The 18,781-nt window shown below is 38.0% G+C and overlaps 1 long non-coding RNA gene across 4 annotated transcripts in view; it reads left to right on the top strand.

The window, feature by feature from the left end:
* Window positions 1-18,781, top strand: part of LOC135971011 (uncharacterized) — a 116,904-nt gene that overhangs the window by 8,704 nt on the left and 89,419 nt on the right. The window contains exons 3-4 of one of the 4 annotated variants that reach the window (XR_012435137.1): window positions 6,430-6,570; window positions 15,423-17,933. This is a non-coding gene — a long non-coding RNA (uncharacterized lncRNA). Of the gene's footprint in view, window positions 1-6,429; window positions 7,496-15,422; window positions 17,934-18,781 lie in introns of those variants that run through there. The other 3 variants (XR_012435136.1, XR_012435135.1, XR_010587022.1) reach the window with 3 other exon arrangements.

Raw genomic sequence — 18,781 nt, 5'->3', positions numbered from 1 at the left:
TGGTGACTAATGCACATCCAGAATTAATGTGGGAGAGAAGGGAATGAAAGCCTTCAGTCATTGGGAGCTCCATGGGGAGCAGGGCAAATTGAGCTGAATTTTCTTTGGCTGCCGATCTGAAATTTCTCTAAAAAGGCTTTTCGAGGAAATGAGAGAAATGCCAAGAAGGGGAGTATGCTAAATGTGGGGTAGATAAGCCTCTGAACATACTGTACTTGTCCAAATGATCAAACTGTAGGAACAAATTTCAGTCTGTAACTTCAGCCTTATTATCACTTTAAAAAATTCACATGGATATTTACAGAGCACAGCCATGTTTTGACCTCCATATCGCCCTGAGTCCATACTTGGTAGAAATAATACAAGCATTTATCTAAATGTCTCCAGGCAAATTCTGATCTTGAGTTTTCCCACTGTGTACCCCCAAACCCATACGCAAATATCCAGACTGCTTTAACAAGATCAGAAGAAGGAATCAGACATTATTCTGATCTGGTATCCCTTATGTCTAAGTCAGTGAGTTTAAGTAAAATCGTGATAATTGCATTAATGGAACAGTGATGAAAGATGAGCAGAAATTTTGTTCTCTGAGTCCATGATATTCACTTAATTCTTCAAGTTCCAAGCTAAAGTAACATGAGTTATGCACTGTAGGTCATTTCTAGATTTCATATTGTACATATATCTCTCCAGCACCAGGAGACAAGGTAGTGACTGCATATATCTTACAGTAGTGCTGCTCAAACTTTAACGTGCAAATGAATCTCCTAGGAATCTTGTTAAAATGCAGATTTTGTAGGTTTGGTGTGGGCCTGAGATTTTTGTATTTCTAACAAGCTCCCAGATGACACTGATGCTGCTGGTCCAAGGACTATAAGGTGTTAGACTACGTAAAAAACATGTAGAATACTTATATGGAATCCGAAAAGGTGAATCAGTAGCTATAACATCAGAAAAAAATAATAGATGACAGTAAGCTGAAAATGTTTCCCTTATCTTTTGAGAAGATCTACATGTTTCAGGCTGTTAGTAAGTCTTCATATTGACCATGAATCCACTTATCTTTCTCTGTAGTGAGTATTAGCAATCAAAAGAAGCCAAAAATCTACTTTAAAAATAGTTAATGAGAAATGTCTTATGTCTTAGTTTTGAGATTGAATGGATTCAGTAAGTGCATTCCTAAGAATGTATAGGTTTTTTTTTTTAATATATATAATAGACCTAATGAAGAAAGTGGTTAATCTCTTGAAGAAGGAAGAATTTTTGTTTTTATAGTCAGGATTTCAGTAGTAATTTTAGAGAAACTTACTAACAGTTATTAAACTACTTGCAGATTTAGCTGTCTGAGAGGATCATATTGGTCCTCATTCAACATTCACTTTCTCTTTCTTTTTATCAATCAGAAACCCAGTTTTGTGAAAGTATACCTCTAACAGCATGCAGCCATCTGCCTAAGGATAACTAGCACCTGCCCAGCTCCAACAGGGAGTCTACTTTATTACAGGATAATCCACCCCCCTGTCTTTTTTTTTTTTTTTTGCTGCTGGTGGTTTAGTAAAGAGATGTGGAAGCTTCTGGGAGAGCTTCTAGAACACATTTTCTTGCTTCTAAAAGAGAACCACAGAAGAGAAAGTTCATCGTCTGTAGTTTAGTAGGACCTGAGCTCGAGGACTCCCAAAGTCATCTTGTAACCAGCCTGAGAATAAAGCCAACAATAGTGGAAGGAAAGATAGAACTGATAGTATCATTAGCTGCTGATCTAACCAATCCTATAGCCCTCCCTACTTCTAGACCCCTTATGTGAAATAATTTATTTTTAAAAATTATTCTGATTAGCTTGATTTGAGATCTCTGTTAGCTGCAGTTGAAAACATCTTTCTTTTATCTTCCCACCAATTAAGGTTGAAAAGGACAAGACCTAGAGTACATTCATTACTGGATTAGCTGATGTTAGAATCCTTAGGAGGATCATAATGCAATGAAAATTTATAAACCATCTTATTAAAGCTTTATAAATTCAGTTTGGTTACATTGTAATGGCCAACCACATTGATTCTCCTGTTAGGTGAATAAATTTCTTTTTCAATTTTTAAAAAAATTATTACTTAATATCAACTTTCAAATGACACTGACAAATATTAGAGCTGAGCAAGTTTTTTAAAAAAAAACACTGGTGTATTTGTTTTCATCTTCTACTTTATGAACTTCATATGGCTTCTGATGAGTGGTCGTATGTTATTCATGACTGCTTCTACTGTGAGTAGGTATATGAAAAAAAAACCAAGTCACCAGCCACTCTTTTCTCACTTTGAACACACACACACATTGCCAGAATGGATATTGTACAAATGTGAAAAATTGAAGCCCACATTATAGCTCAGGCTGCTGCAATGCTTTGACATTGGCTTTTCCCAAAAGTAAATAATGTTAGTTTGTTGACCATTTTTTTGTTGTTGTTAAAACTCTATTTGTGAATGCTGTGAAATTTGCAATTGCTGAGCATAATGTTGTGTGAAGCACAAGAGTTGAAGAATGGCTTCTTTATGATAGCATATGGCAAATCTTTCTAATGAGAGCCATTTACTATATAAGCCTCCTACATGTGGTAGTTGACAGCAGGTGTCTGGAGAAAATCCTGCAAACATTTTTAAGTATACTGTTACTGGCAATTGGCAGGAAAAGGTAAGGATCTGAATGTGGAGGATTGAACCAGAAAGTAGAATAAAATGCAAAATGATAGTGAAAGAGAGAGAAAGAGAACGCCCTCAAGCTGGAGCCCAGCAGCTTGTTTTTGCATTAAGCAAGTATATAAAAAACTCCATTGGAGGGCACTAAACATGACATATTGCCTACATGGAAGAGAAAGGTCTTATTGTACACAGACCACTAAGTTCCCTAAGGCTCCTTTTTCAATAGAGAATGGACACAAGTGACTGGCTCACGTCAGTGTGGAGTTTAATTAAACCACTCAACACTGGTCCGCAGAAGCTGAGAATGAAATTTATTGGGGGAAAATATACATTTCGACAAGTTTTACATGAGAATTTTTTGCATCCCATGCTTAATGTCAAACGCAAGGCTGTCACCCATAATTGTGCTTTTGTGCACTGAACAAAGGCACCTGGTCCAAGGGGTGAGTGGGGGCTGCAATTGAAGCCACACAGCATTTACCAAACCAAAACCCTGGCTAAGGGCTGTATTTGCTGGAAGTGGAGGTTGCATTTTTTCTTTCCATAAAGCTGCTTTCTTTATTTAAGCCATGTGCTCTAGCTTGGTGGGGCTATGGGGGGCATCGTCTAATTCACAAAAGTTGGGGGGGTGCATTAAAAACAATTTATGCATGGTGGTGAGGGTGCTTTCTCTAATTCATCTACCTAGAAGAGACACCATTTTTCTTTTCTTTTTTTTTCTTTTCTTTTCTTTTTTTTTTTTTTGGAGACAAGAGTTCCTCTCTGTCACCCACGCTGGAGTACAGTGGTGTGATCTTGGCTCACTGCAACCTCCGCCTCCCGGGTTCTAGCAATTCCTCTGCCTCGGCCTCCCGAGTAGCTGGGATTACAAGGCACCTGCCACCATGCCAGGCTAACTTTTTGTATTTTTAGTAGAGATGGGGTTTCACCATGTTGGACCAGGCTGGTCTCGAGCTCCTGGCCTCAAATGATCTGCCCACCTTGGCCTCCCAAAGTGCTGGGATTATAGACGTGAGCCATGGCACCCAGCCAGGACACCTTTTTTCTATTTGGAACAAAGGCTCATACAAGCTAGCAAAAGTCCTGTTCAAGATGTAAGATTGAGTCTCTGCTCCCAACACTGGACCAGAGTAAAAGGCTGGCACAGAGGGAAATTGGCCATTTACTTACTAATATATAGGGCAGATTACTCTTATACTTTGAGTACTTTTATTATTGGAATAGATATGGCCTTACTATCTTCATGCTATTCTCAAAATTGGCCTAGTCTGTTGGTGAAAGTTAAGCTGCCAGAGGGAGCAATAGTTTTATATCCCTGAAGGGTGGAATTTATAGTCCTACCCTTCCATTGCCACCCAGTGTTTCTTGTATTGGTGTTCTTAGGAACAGGCAGTGAGCAGAGTTGATGAGGAACAATTTTTCTTTTATTCTACATGTGATATTACAAATTCAGGTATGACTCGAGTGAGAGAGTGAAAACAAAGCAACCAAGAGTGAAAGCAAATCACACATATAGTATTTTTTTCCTTCTTCTTATCAAAGTTTAGCAGGAACAAACATAAGGCAGTATAACCAATAACTGTACCCAGCTAGAGATGGGGATCATCACCATTCCCAGGAGATAACAAAACTAGTTTATTACTAATAGGAATTAAAATCATTAGGAGCTATGATTGTAAATGAATGAACAAACAACAACAAAAAGTTTTAGTAAGGATTTTAAACTCATTTTTTTTATTCTCTTGCTTTGTCCATATTAAGAAAGAAACATATATTCTCCAAGTAATTCTATTATTTATCATAATGGCCAACTTGATTATTTCTCCATTTTATTCCCCTTTCATTGTGACAAGATTGTACATTTTAACCCATTGCAATTCCTTCCTATGGAGAAATATTCTTTCTTGTCCCATTTGGTATTGGGCTTGACCATGTGACGTTGTTTGACCAATCATATTTGAGCAGTTGTAATAAATGCCATTAAATGTTTGGCTATGACACTGTTTTCCATCTACCATGAGAAAGACATGTTCCAAGCAGGGGCTGCTTCTCCAGCCTGGGTCTGAAAATGAGAAGCTGTGTGGAGTAGAGTCACAGCCTATCTGCAGCCTACATGTAACACATATACTCAATGAATCTTTATTTCATAAGTCCAAGAAACTGGGGGATCATTTGCTATTACAGCACAGTTGCCTAATATGAAAAAAATGGCACCAGGAGTGGAATACTGCATAGCAAAACCCCTAAAAGGTGTAGCATTAGCACCTGACCAATGTGTAACAAGGAAACTTTAAAGACAGACAAAAATGCCAGTCTGTGATGTGGAGTAGTGAACATTTCTTATAACTGCTGTCCACAAAAATTTGAAGGCAGATAGTATATTAATATACTTGTGATTTGGGTTAAGATGTAGTAAAACAGAATGTCACCAGACTACCATAGTTGTTGTTAGATGCATTTGACAAGAAACTATAAAGAAGAGATGAGCTCAGAAAAGAACTGACCAAGGATAAGGAAAAGAAAAGGAAAATTTGGAAATGTTGAGACTTCTAGGGTTGGAAACATGCAACTATTTTTCTTATCTAACAGTAGAAGATAAAATTTAGACATCCTCTGAGCAACAGGGGCCAACTAAAATTCAATGTTCAAACAAGAATCAATTGAGGGATGTGGCTACTACATTAGTTAAAATCTCTAAAAGGATGACACTCCCTTCAAAATAAATCCTTTCATCTGGACAGATGGCTCAGGGAAAGGAGATGATGAGGGCATGTCTATTCTATAAAACACTGATAAGCTTGTTAGAGAGAGGATCTTGACAAAAATTGTACTATGGCTTTCGGCACATTGTCTTAGTCCATTTTGTGTTGCTATAGCAGAATCCCTGACCGGTTAATTTATCAACAATAGAAGTTTATTGGGTTCTGGAGGCTGGGAAGTCCAGCATCAAGGGGCTGCATCTGGTGAGGGCCTTCCTGCTCTGTCATCCCATGGTGAAAGATTGAAGGATAAAAGAGCACAAAAGAGACTGGAAAGCAGTTGAACTTTTGGTAGGAACCTATACCCAAGATAAGTAACGCACATTAATCCGTTAATGAGGGAGGAGCCCTCACTATCTAAGCATATCTTAAAGGCCCCACTTCTCAACACTGTTCCATTAGGGATTAAGTTTCCAACACCTGAACACTGGGGGACACATTCAAACCATAGCATACATGGATCTAACTGGAATCAAATAGATATAAAGCCAATAGTGGTGTGTGCACATGTGCATATGTGTGTGTATGTGTGTGTGTGTGCACGCATGCACGTGGTGTGCCTATGAGAGAGAGAGAAAGAGAGAGTGCGTGCGTCAGGCTGTTCAATACAAAAGCAAACTGTTGGGTCCCCAATTTTCAATAGGCAGGAAGCAGACGAGTAAGATGCTCAGGTACAAAGGAGAGCATATTCTATAGTGACCTCTTTAGATGTAGCCAAAAAGGATAATGAAAAAAGAAAGACTTCCCAGAGGGTAGAGCCAAGAGAAAAATGGACTGTAGAACTACTTCCAGGAAGAACTGGAGTCCAATAGAAGAGCATTTTCTCCACATAGAAGAAGAAGCCTTTGTAACATTTGCCCAGGAAGATTTTAGATGACTGATTGCTGTGCATCTTCAACTCTCCTTTCTAAAAAGTGTTTGTTACTATTGTCTTGTTCCTGAGCCACTATTATATCTTGGGTGTATAACTTGTGTTTTAGTCCAGATGTTTCTGAAGAAAGAGTAGAGATATCCAGACCTGAAATGGAGACTATCAAGAAATGCTGGTCTTCAAGCATACTGTCACAGCTGGATAGAATTTCGCATGTGAAGAGGAGGAAAGCAACTTCATGATCCCAAGGGTGAACAATAGCTGATTGTATTATCGTCCTTTTCTATTTATTCTCCTCTTCCTTCAAAGAAGATTACTCATTCTCACCCAGGGAATTCTCACCCAGGTTACTGTAATTTGCTATAACCCTCCCCACCTCACCCTGCTACCATAGGTGGGGTATATTTTGTGGAAATAAGCAAAGACCACCCAAATGAAACAAACAGAAGCTATTTATTCAGAATTCGCTATATAGCAAGGGAGTCAGCCACTATCACTTGCACTTACAGGAAATTCAAAGGCAGGCAGACAGAATAGGAAAGTTTATCGCGAAAACTATAGGGAAGACTTCAGGTGTGTTCTGATTGGAGGATATTGGCATGGGAAAGCTGCCAAACCAAGGGCTAATGACTAGGCACACCAAACTTAAATTGCCTCACTTGTTTTTAGTCACTTGCTTTTAGTTGGTTTTAAAAGCCATATAGCTAAAAGTCACACAGCTAAACTAACTACCTTCCTTAGAAATAACATCTCTAATATATAGGCCACCATGGTTTGCCTAAGTTATTTTTCAGGAACTTAGAGTCAGCTCTTGTCCAATTCCAGCAGGCCAAGACCGCCAACACTTCAACTGGGTCTGCATGAGGATCCAGTGGCTGATCTTTTGATGTCAGAGGGCCAAAAACTCCACCCTCAGATCATGCTGCTGATGCCATTTTGTTACTGTGCATCCTATGAAGAGCTATGAAGCTTGACTACACTTGTGCAGATCACTGATTGCCCCACAATTCCTGATCCCCAGTCACCTTTCCCTATGCCTTGAACCACCTTGCCCCTCTATGCCATAAATACCCCTAAAATCTCGTCTTTAGTGAGGGAAAGGATGTATTTGAGACAGATTTTCCTATCTTTTTGCTTTGGCTGATTCATGAATAAACCCTTTCTCTGCTGCAAAATTCATCATCTCAGTGATTGGCATACTGCATCATGGGCAAACGAGGCCTGGTTTGGTAACACTGTAGGCAGGCTAACTTGAAGTGTGGCATGTTATGTGATTGGTTAGGAGAGCATGTTTTACTTTCTCTGGTTGAGCCTAAGTTGGAAGCAGGGGCAAAAAGGAGGGAACCCAGGAGTCACTGATGAAGTCCTGACTGTTCTGGGCTGATTGCCACAGAGGTTGTGGTTTGGCTTCCTAGGCTGGTTGCTGCAGAGGTTGTGAGTCAGAGTTCTATTGCCTAGGTCCAGCCACTATCCATCTGTATATTTAGTCTCTCTCCTTTGTCTCACTGACATCGAGCCTCTTTGACCAGCAGGGACTTCTTTGGCCAGTAGTGGGTGGACATGATAGACACCATGTTTGAGGAGAAGGTTGAAAAGCTGTTGTGTGCTTGACTCTAACTCTCCTTTCCGTCTGCTGTGAGAATGGCATGTCCCACATGGAGGCTGCATCTTCAGCCTGTGTTCTAGAATGGCAAGACATATAAAGAAGAGCTACAGCCTACTCACTGCCAAAAACACATCTGCAGCTGACCTAGAGCCCACGTGAAATGTCAATTTAAAAAAATTCCCTTTTTTAGGAAGCCATTATCATTTGAGGTTCATTGTTTCTACAATAAAGCTAATTAGTACAGTCATCCTCTGGTTTGGATTAGAGACACTCTGACAAGTGGATAATTCTGCTTTAAGGAAAATCTAAATATAGGGTTAAAGTAATGTTTTTTGACATACTAAGAAACAATATTCTACAGCAATGAATGATAATAATATTATTATCAACTAATAATGATAATACTAATATCAACTATAATGTTGATATTAGTAGCTGATATTTATAACTAGATGATTTTGAAATATTTACATACTAATATAAAGAAAATATTATTCACCAAAATTCCTTAAAAAGAACTCTATTAGAAAAATACTTTGATAATTGATAAGGTGAGAGAGTGAGAGAATGTAGGTATAGGAAGAACTAAGTAAGTAGTAGGTCATATTTTCTTGTGACATGTTCTTATAGATCTTTGTCCTTCTTCAAAAGTATTTGTTATAGGTTGTAACTATAAATTTCTGTGATTTTCAGTTTATTGAGAGGCAGGAGAGCTGCAGAGGTTAAATTAAACGGGAGAGTGATGAAGCCACGTTGCCTGGGTTCAAGCCTTGGTTCTGTCATTTACTAGCAAGAGGACACCTGTCCCTGTTACTTAGGATCTCTGTGTCTTATTTTCCTCTTCTGTATCATGGGCATGATTTAATAGTAACTGCTTCATATGGCTGTTGTGAGAATTAAATGCCTCAGTTCTTATGAAATGCTTTGAATTTAAGAGAAAAAAACAGACTTACTCTTAAAATAGGTTATTAGGGAGCTAAAGCAAATAGCAAAATGAGTTGGATATGCACAAGTACATCCATTACCTCTTATTTTTTAGTACTGAGGGAAATTAGCAGACTTGTAGAGACAAATGGATTAAAAATATTATTTTCTAATACAATTTATTCTTTAAGACTGAATGATATGGTCATTAAAACATGAGTTTAAAAAAGAAATTCCATGATTTGTAGATTAGTGTAATTAACTACTTACTAAACAGAGTGAATAGGTTATTGAAGCTGAAGGTAAAAAACTTGAAGTAATAGATTTAGTCAAGAGAAAACGTATTGATACTCTAGAATACAGTATTTTTTGTTCACTAGTTATATGGCACCCCCTAATTTGTCTGTATTGGGTAGCCTTATTTCTTCTGGTCTACAGCTATAGCTTTTTGCCTGCTAGAATAGCCAAAACAATTTTTTAACGTGAGTGTTGTGAAACTTACCCTACCAGATTATCAATATAAAAATTTTGACAATGTGGTACTGCCGCAACTATAGACATAAACAATGGAAGAGACTTGATGACTCAGAAAATGACCATTGGTCCTATAGAAGCCTGGAATAGGACAGAGGTAACATTAAATCAGTGGGGGTAAAATGGCCAAGATATGGAAACAACCTGTGTCCACTGACCAATGAATGAGTATAGAAATTGTGCACGTGGTTTCTCTCTGTCTCTCTTTGCGCACGCACACACACACACACACACACACACACAATGGAATATGGATGAACCTAGAGAACATTATACTAAGTGAAATACGCAAGATGCAGAAAGAAATGTACAACATAATCTCATTTATATGTGGAATCTAAAAGAAAAGTCAAATACATAGAGAGTAGAGTTGGTTACCAGGGACAGGGAGGGAGAAGAAATGGGGATATGTAGGTCAGAGGGTACAAACTTGCACTTATGCAGGATGAATAACTCTGAAGATCTAATGTTTAGCTTGAGGACTATAGTTAATAATATTATATTATATATCTAAAATGTGCTAAGAGAATGATTTTAGGTGCTTTTACCACACACACAAAGAGGTAACCATGGAAGGTGATGGATATGTTAATTTGCTTAGCTATAGTCATTATTTCACTGTGCATATTAAAGCACCATATTGTACACCTTAAGTATGTATAATAATAAATTAATGAATTTTTAAAAATCAGTGGGGTAAAATACTTAACAAACAGTGCCGAAACAATTAATTATTCATATGTAAAAAATAAAATTATATTACATTTATCTACAAAAATAAATTCTAGATTTATTGCAGAGGTAAAAACGAAAAAAGTTCAAAACTTTTAAAAGATATGGGAGAATATCTCTTATGCCATATAAGAAGGGTAGATTTCTTAGATGAGACACAAAAAGCATGAACAACAAAGGAGATGATTGATAATTACGTTGATGTGAAACATTTTTATATTGTAAAAATTATATTAGTAAAGTGAAAAGGCATACCATTAGCTAGAATAGAAGATATTTGCAATTGCAAAGATTTAGTATCCAGAATAAAGAACTCATAAAAATCAATAAAGAGATAAGCAAGTCCACATAAAATGAACAAATTATATGACCAGGCAATTTACTGCAAAAGGAAACTTAATAACTAATCAATGTACAAACAATCTGTAATCAGGGAATTGCAAATTAAAATGAGATCTTTTTTCACATCCATCAATTTAGCAAAAATTAAAAATGTCATAATCACAAATTTTGGTGAATTTTCTCCAATTTTTCAATGTAAATTGGCACAACAGTTTGGAGGACAATTTGGCAATACCCCATCAAGTGAAAAATGTGGCCCAATCTTATGCTCAACAATTTCGCTCCTGGGGATATACCCTGGAGACACTTTTACACATGTGCTCTGTATCAGCTGGGGTTCATTTGTGAGGAACAGAATCTACTCTAGCTAGTTAAGTGGGATGGCATTTTCTATAAGTTATTCAATGACTTTAGCATTATTGGGAAGGCTGAAAACTGTAGGTTGTGATTTTAGGAATGACTCCAATCACAGAACTGGGCCAATAAAGGAGCTACTGCCTCCTGTATGAACAGGAAGCCACTGGCTCCAGAACCACATTGCCACTGCCAAGGGCAGTACATTGTCACACCAAGTTACTGTCATAGTCCAGAAACTGCCAGGATCAGAAAACTGTTGTTACTGCTGCTGGATCCAGATCAGTGCCATGCCTGCTATGATCCACACCAACAACACAGACCCTGCCCTGGCTCTCGACACCTACAAAGCTCATGACTAGAAACTGCAACTCAGCCAGCACTGACTCCATGATCCTTCTTGCCAGTAGAGAGCACAGAAAGAGCAGAAGTGCAGTCTCTGTCTCACTTCTGTCTCCAAAATCTTGTTAAATTTGTCTGATTGGCACAGTCTAAATCACTGCCAGAAACTGTCTGTGAAAGAGGAGGGACATTGTTTTAGCCTTCTATCCTCTGCACATGTGAATCTCAGTCAGCCATGTATATACCGCACTGCACCTCTATGGTTACTCAACACACAAACCTGCCAACACAACTTAGCAAAATCTTAAGACTATTTTGTTGTGTAAAGCTTTTTCTCGGCCAGACTATGTACTTACATCCCTGGGGGCTGCTGGGACCTGACTTTATATTTGGAGTGGATGAAAGGTGGTAGGTTGGAGCATAAGGAGACTTGGCATCTTTTTGCAAGGTAATTACTGCAGGTGCAATCACTGGATCTTTTAATATGACAAATTTATCTGACAGAAGTGGAAGGGGCTACATTTGCTTTTTTCAGTCTCAGTGGGGCTTGCAGGTTCAGGTACTCAGTCATGTAAATCCACTCAAATGTTCCCATTCCAACTCACAATATCCCATGCTTTCTCAATTAGTGTGCAAACTTTCACGTAAGAGACCAAGTGAGGCTGTGAATTTGAGTTGTATTTCAGTCACCTGTTGTATCTGATTATAGTTATATCTACCTTGAAGGTACAAAAGAAGACATTCATTGAGGGCAGTAGTTCTCAAAGTGTCCCTGGACCAACAACATTAGCATCACCTTGAAACTAATTGGAAATGTAAATTTCAGGGTTCACCTTAGATCTACTAGATTCAGAAACTCTAGAGGTTGGGGACCCAGTAGTTTGTACATGAACAAGTCTTTTTCAGGGGATTCTTATGCAAGTTGAAGTTTGAGAGTCATTATTTTGGGAAAATTCTAAAATTCTCTGGTCTCCTGTGGACTGAGCTAAGAATTTAAAATGTAGAGCTTCATGTTTTCTTTTAAAAATTTTTCCAATTCATTTAGAATTAGCCAACTCCACCCATATTTCTTTGATTTCTCATTTTCACCATAAGGGGTGTAGATCAGCCAGCTGGTCTGACAAAACCTTGCATTTCATAGGTACTTCATTCCAGCCAGGCAGAGGTTATTATCTGTTGCTAATAAGATTATCACTGTTTTCAAACCCACCTAAAAGAGATAACCAACTCCAGAGGTCAGTTTCCTTGAAACTCTGTTGCATGCAACCACACTTGATACTAATTACATAATTTATTAATTTAGAATTCCATTGGCAGAGGGCAGAATCCATTTTGGCTTAAGAATTGATTTATTACTGGCAGAGAAGGACCTAATTGTTTGGGGACACAAATTTAATACAAAATTTGGGACCTTCTTCAGGAAAAGGAATATTATATTACAAATGCAAAATTAGGTATGAATTTAAACTTATTAATGAGAAAATAAATTACAACAAATTACAACTTTTAAAAAGCTTATATTTACCACAAACATCACAAATCAAGAACAATAATATGTATAATTTTAATCAAATGGATAAACCTTTACAGCATTTTTCTATATATATCACATCATACGTCCTTTGAGTGACTTTATTTGATAAATGAGTTTGTAGTATCATTTTTTTGTGGGTGACCGAAATTTGTTATTATTAACAGTTTATAAAATTTCTTTCATCTTTACAACTCATTATTAACAACACCATGTAAATTTTTAGAATTATTGCCAAAATTGGAAAAGCTGTGTCAAATTTCTTTTTTATGTGAAGCATAAGATTTTGAGAAGTTTTCCACAGATTAACTTCTGGTTCTGTCAATATTAAACTTTGTTGCCTCTTCACTACTCACTCTCCTGATGCAATGTGATCTCTCGATTTGTCCCCTCATGTCATGAAGTTGGGTGATTCCACACAGTGAGCACTAGGAGTGATTGATTGCAAACACAAAAAATATATCTGCTAATCCAATCTAATTATATGCCCAACTCAGTTTTTCCTTAACTGCAACCTGAAAATGCCTGAGGCCACTCCATCAACACTGGAAAATATAATTGAGGGGAAGTGCTAGTGGAAAAAGACAATAGCCTTCATTTGTAGCAATTAAAATATGTTTTGCAATTTTTATAAAAATACATAAGCAGTCATTGGCCCGTGCAATGAGGGTCTCTGAAATCTTAAGCTTCAATAACCTCATGGTAAATCTATCTCTGATTATAGGGTATTAAATGAAATCATTAGAGGATGGAAAAATAGACTTTCAGTTCAGCTTTCAAGTATGACTTCTAAAGCTGCACTACAGAGTGGACTACTGAGGCCATCTTTTTTTTTTTTTTTTTTTTTTTTTTTTGAGATGGAGTCTCGCTCTGTCACCCAGGCTGCAGTACAGTGGTGCCATCTCGGGGCACACTGCAACCTCCGCCTCCCGGGTTCAAGCGGTTCTCCAGCCTCAGCCTCCCGAGTAGCTGGGACTGCTGGTACGCAGCACCACACCAACTAATTTTTGTATTTTTAGTAGAGACAGGATTTCACCATATTGACGAGGCTGGTCTTGAATCTGGCCTCAAGTGACCCGCCCTCCTTGGCCTCACAAAGTGCTGGGATTATAGGCATGAGCCACAGCGCATGGCCTGAGGCCATCTTTTTTATGATCTGGAAGCTGCCAGCCATAGACCTAAACCACCCACTACCATGAGCAGGAAGCTGCTACAATTAGGAAACCATCACATCATTAGGAAAGTTGTTGCTGCTGCTGCCAGTTCCAGACCCACAGCAGGTCTGCAACAATTCACAATGACAAATGGATACACTATGCCTTGCCTCTCAAACCTGTGAGTGGACATTAGGACTACTGCCAACAATATCAATACCTCTGTGATCGTGCTTATCAACCACAGCAGCAGAAATGGCAGGAGTGCAGTGTCTATCTTATTTTCAGGCTGAAAACCTTTCATGCTTGTCTTTGGTCAAACCAAAATCATATGTGGATCTCTTACTGTGAGGGAATTTGATAAACACAACTTTTAGCTTTTTAGATACCAATTTACAGAAGTCACATAAGGAGTGTAGAGTAGATACTGCTCATAAGGAACTGAGTGCAAAATAAGACATGATATTATGACTAACAGGCTGGGCGCAGTGGCTCACACCCGTAATCCCAGTACTTTGGGATGCTGAGGCGGGTGGATCTTGAGGTCAGGAGTTTGAGACCAGCCTGGCCAACATGGTGAAACCCTGTCTCTACTAAAAATACAAAAATTAGCCAGGTGTGGTGGCGTGTACCTGTAATTCCAGCTACTTGGGAGGCTGAGCCAGGAGAATTGTTTGAAACTGGGAGGCAGAAGTTACAATGAGCCAAGATCACGCCACTGCACTCTAGCCTGGGCGACAGAGCAAGACTCCGTCTCAAAACAAAAACAAACAAACAAAAACGTTATTGCTAACATTTATTGAATACAAGGCTCTCATCCAAAAAATGTGGAAAGAAAAACAACTTCCAATTCTTTATCAAAAGGAGAATGGATAAATAAACCAATTTATTCATGTAATGAAAAACTGAATTGAAATAATTCAGTATTTCAATAATACAGTATTGAAATAATGAAATTCAGCAGTTAAAGCGAATGAACTAAAGTTATAGACATCAAGAGGAATATATTTTAGAAGTATAATATCAAGTTCACAAAAAGCGAGTTGCAGAGGGATTCATAAAGAATAACTGTTCATATAAGTTCAAAACAGAAAATCCATACAAATAGATATATCTATAATAAAAGTATAGAAACGGGACTAGGAATAATAATCAGATTCAGGATTGTGGAGTCTGAATGATATCAGGAAATTTTTACTGGAGCTCTTTGGTTGTGTCTAGGTGGAAAGCTACATAGCTCCATCCTGGAGTAGGGGGTGGGGTTCCAACTACGTAGAATACAGTGTGTTATCCTCCATGGAGATCATTCACTTTCTACTCAAAGAACAGTGCCTTTGTTCAGCATGGCAGCTCTGAGTGTCCTCATAATGCTTTAATTTTTAAAGCTGGGGATACCAGTGTTTATTATGATATTCTCTACACATTTGTATACTTTAAAGTTTTTATAATAAAATATTCTATGAGTTGACATATGAAATTCCAATTTCCATCTATGAAATCCTTTCACCTGTGATCTTGGAAATATCGTTTCTCAAACCTAAGAATTTGATAGTCAAGTTCTACTTTACATCTCTTGTTCTTAGGCTCCCATGCTGGAAGACAGTCACACACTTTTTTTCTTGAGTGATGATCTTCATTTTAACAATTTGTTGGCATTGATGGACCAGAAGAATCTCAGAGAGTTAATCATAAGTGTATGATAATGATCTAGCTTCTAATGGAAAATTTGAAGAACTTATTATACATTTACTAAATAGTTTGAGGTCTTTGATTTCTGCTGTCATTACTGCTAAAACTCAGGATCCCAATAGTTGAACAATATGTTTTTTAGTTGATTTTTTTTTAGCACTTTGGTCTGAAATACAATATTTGTTACTAACATTTATTGAGTACTTACTATGTGCTGGGCATTGTTCTAAGTGCCTTATATACATACTTCATTTAAACCTTACAGTAACTTTAAACGCTAGTTTTATCTCTATTTTAGGTACTATTGTCATTGGGACAAATCCATATACATGGGGGGTCTGCAGCAACCTCAATTCTTGCCTCCTCAGAAGAAAGAATTTGATGGAGGAGGTATAAGGCAGAAGAAGACAGGCAAGTTTTAGAGTAGGAGTGGAAGTTTATTAGAAAGCTTTAGAACAGGAATGAAAGAAAGTAAAGTACACTTGGAAGAGGGCCAAGCGAGTGACTTGAGAGATCAAATGCATGACTTGGGGTTTTGTATGTTGGCATGCTTCTGGGGTCTTGCTTTACTTCTTTGATTCTTCCCTTGGGGTGGGCTATGCACAGTGGCTGGTCAGCACTTGGGAGGGGCTGCATATGCAGTGTGTTTACTGGAATTGCATGCATGCTCACTTCAGGCATTCTTCCCTTACCAGTCTAGCATTCCCAGAGGAAAGTAATATATCCTACCATTTTGCCTCTTACCAAAATGGTAGTTAAACCCTACCATTTTGCCTCTTAGTGCACATGCTTGAGCCCACTCGCCCAACTCCTAAGATCTTATTGGGAAGCTGCTGATCACCAGTTTCAGGTGTTTTCTATCTATTAGGAGACAGCCTTCTCTGGTGCCAGCTGTGACCAATTACTATTTTAGAGAGACAGCTGACAACCACCTGACCATCACCTGATGGTAGCCTGACACTTCTGTTATGTGTTTGGAGAATGGGGGAGCCTACTCCTGTCCTGCTCATGCCTGACTAGCTACCTACTGCAACAGTATTTTTGTCTCCATTTTACCAATTAGAAAAACGTACTATAAGGTCACATGGCCAAAAAAGTGATAAGGCTGAATCCTGGTTTAGCTGACTCCAGAGCTTGTGTCAATGTTTCATCTCTAAAATATACTTGCTTCAGTTCTCTGTGACAACTTCTCTCTCAGATGCTGTAGAAGTGTTTTCTCCTTTTCCTCTTTTCCCCTGTGCCTCACCCCAGATTTTTGCACCTCAAGTGTTTGATACCCCAGGAGATATACTTTTGATCAAGGGAGGAAAGTCATTCCAGAATATCAAGTTGAAGGTTAGTCAGTTGTTGTAAAGAGAAAAGTCTAATGTTACTCTGGAATTCAGTAACATTTATACACACCCACACACATTCACATTATCTTCAAAAGGAGAACTTCTAAGTGTTAATTTCATATTATTCACTTAGTCTGGTGAACATAGCCTTTAAAAAACTCCCAATCTATCTCTCATTCCGTTTTGTGGTTTCTACAGCTGATCGATCACTTCGGAAATTACTCCCCAAAGCTACATTAAGGAGCCTACCTCAAACATTACCATCTAGTGGAATTGTCAGAGACAAAAACTTCTGGCAAGTAGCTAAGTGTATTCATGGAAATATTATGTTTTCAAAAACAAACAAATACAAGCAGTGAAACCTTGCTTCCTGGGTCAAGGATTTGAGTTTTTTTGTGTGTGTTTTTGTGGGTGTGGGTCAAAGGCTGTCTATTTTAATAGTTCATCTTAGAAAGATTAAAAATACTTTTTCTGGATGCTGACAGAGAAGGAAAACTCACAGAGGCCCTTTACCCTCAACCTTGGCCCAACAGCAGCAGTGGGGCGGGGCCGGGGGTAGGGATGGGTTGGCGGGGTTGAAGAGGAGGGGGGTGCGGTTAGAGCTTGCTGTAGCAATGACTTGATTACATAATGCCTCCCATCTGTCCACAGATGTGTGAGTTTGCTCAAATGTTTTATTAGAAGTTTATTACATTTTCTTATAATCCCAGCCCATCTGCATTTGCTAGCCTATTTGCAATTTCTAAAATACTTAATCCATTTGCTATTCAGTAAACGGAGATACGAATTGAGACATGTTCTGTAAGTCCCTGGTGTCATTTTGGTGATAACACATGTTCCATGGATATAATAAATAAGATTGATAAAGTAGGCCTTGCAAGCCTCTTGATGATAATGATGATGATGTTGATGCTGGTGATCTCTCTCTGGATCAGTTCACTGCCAAAGGCTCTAAATGAGAGTCAGTATTCTGTGCTGGTAACATTAATCCTACTTCAATCCACCCATAATTTGATCTACAAGGAGAGAAAACAGAATAATAACAACAAGAGCAAAACAAAACAAAAACAATTCACATAGACTTTATGTAAATTTTTTAACTATAGATTTAAACATCTATATCTAACTATATGTAACCCCATCAATTTTTTGGCCTTGAGAGAATTGTGTCTAAGAGTTTTATCATTCTGCCACCAATAACAGCACCTTTTCAATCTGAGTGGTTGCTATCACTTATAGTTTGGCATGCCCAGTAGTCGAAAGTGGGACTCTTTATTTCTATCCATGGGAAAAAAACTATGTCTATCTTGCTGATACCCCAGCTCCCAGCATGGTGCTGAGCATGTGGTAGGTCCTCAAAAAATATGTCCTGAATAGATGACAGAACAGATATAGATTTGTATTGGGTGTGTCTTTTCCAGCTGGTTCATAGTTACTGAATGATTGCTGACTAAATAGATTGTTAGTTTAATGTCGACTTTATATTTCATGGTAGAATTTTCATTTGTCAGAACCACTATTTGTCATGAGAAATTCAATCCTGGAACTCCTCTGAGATTCTGAGAAAACTTCCTATTGCATATTAGCGATTCCATGCTGGATAATAGTGGCTTTCATAGGCTGAATTATTCATGTGGTTGTGTACTAAAGCTTGGTAATTTTCATCTTTTGATTTAGGAGTAGGATCTCTAAGAGACCAATTTTATTCCTTAAACTGAGAAAGGTTTGGGGTTTTTAATATCTAATTTTGGCAGCCCTCTGTCAATGAATAGAGTTTCTCTTCTTTCCCAGTCTCATAAGCAACTGTTCCATTCACATGCCATTTGTGCATATAATACATTTTCAAGTTGTTTATTCCAGTACAAAATGTGTTTCACATATATTGAAAGGTCAAAAAATAATGTCCTCTCTTTTATATT

This window comes from Macaca fascicularis, chromosome 5, assembly GCF_037993035.2.
Source record: "Macaca fascicularis isolate 582-1 chromosome 5, T2T-MFA8v1.1".
NCBI classification, from domain to species: Eukaryota; Metazoa; Chordata; class Mammalia; order Primates; family Cercopithecidae; genus Macaca; species Macaca fascicularis.
Note: the sequence above shows the minus strand (reverse complement) of the source record. Positions and strands in the feature narration are given on the sequence as shown.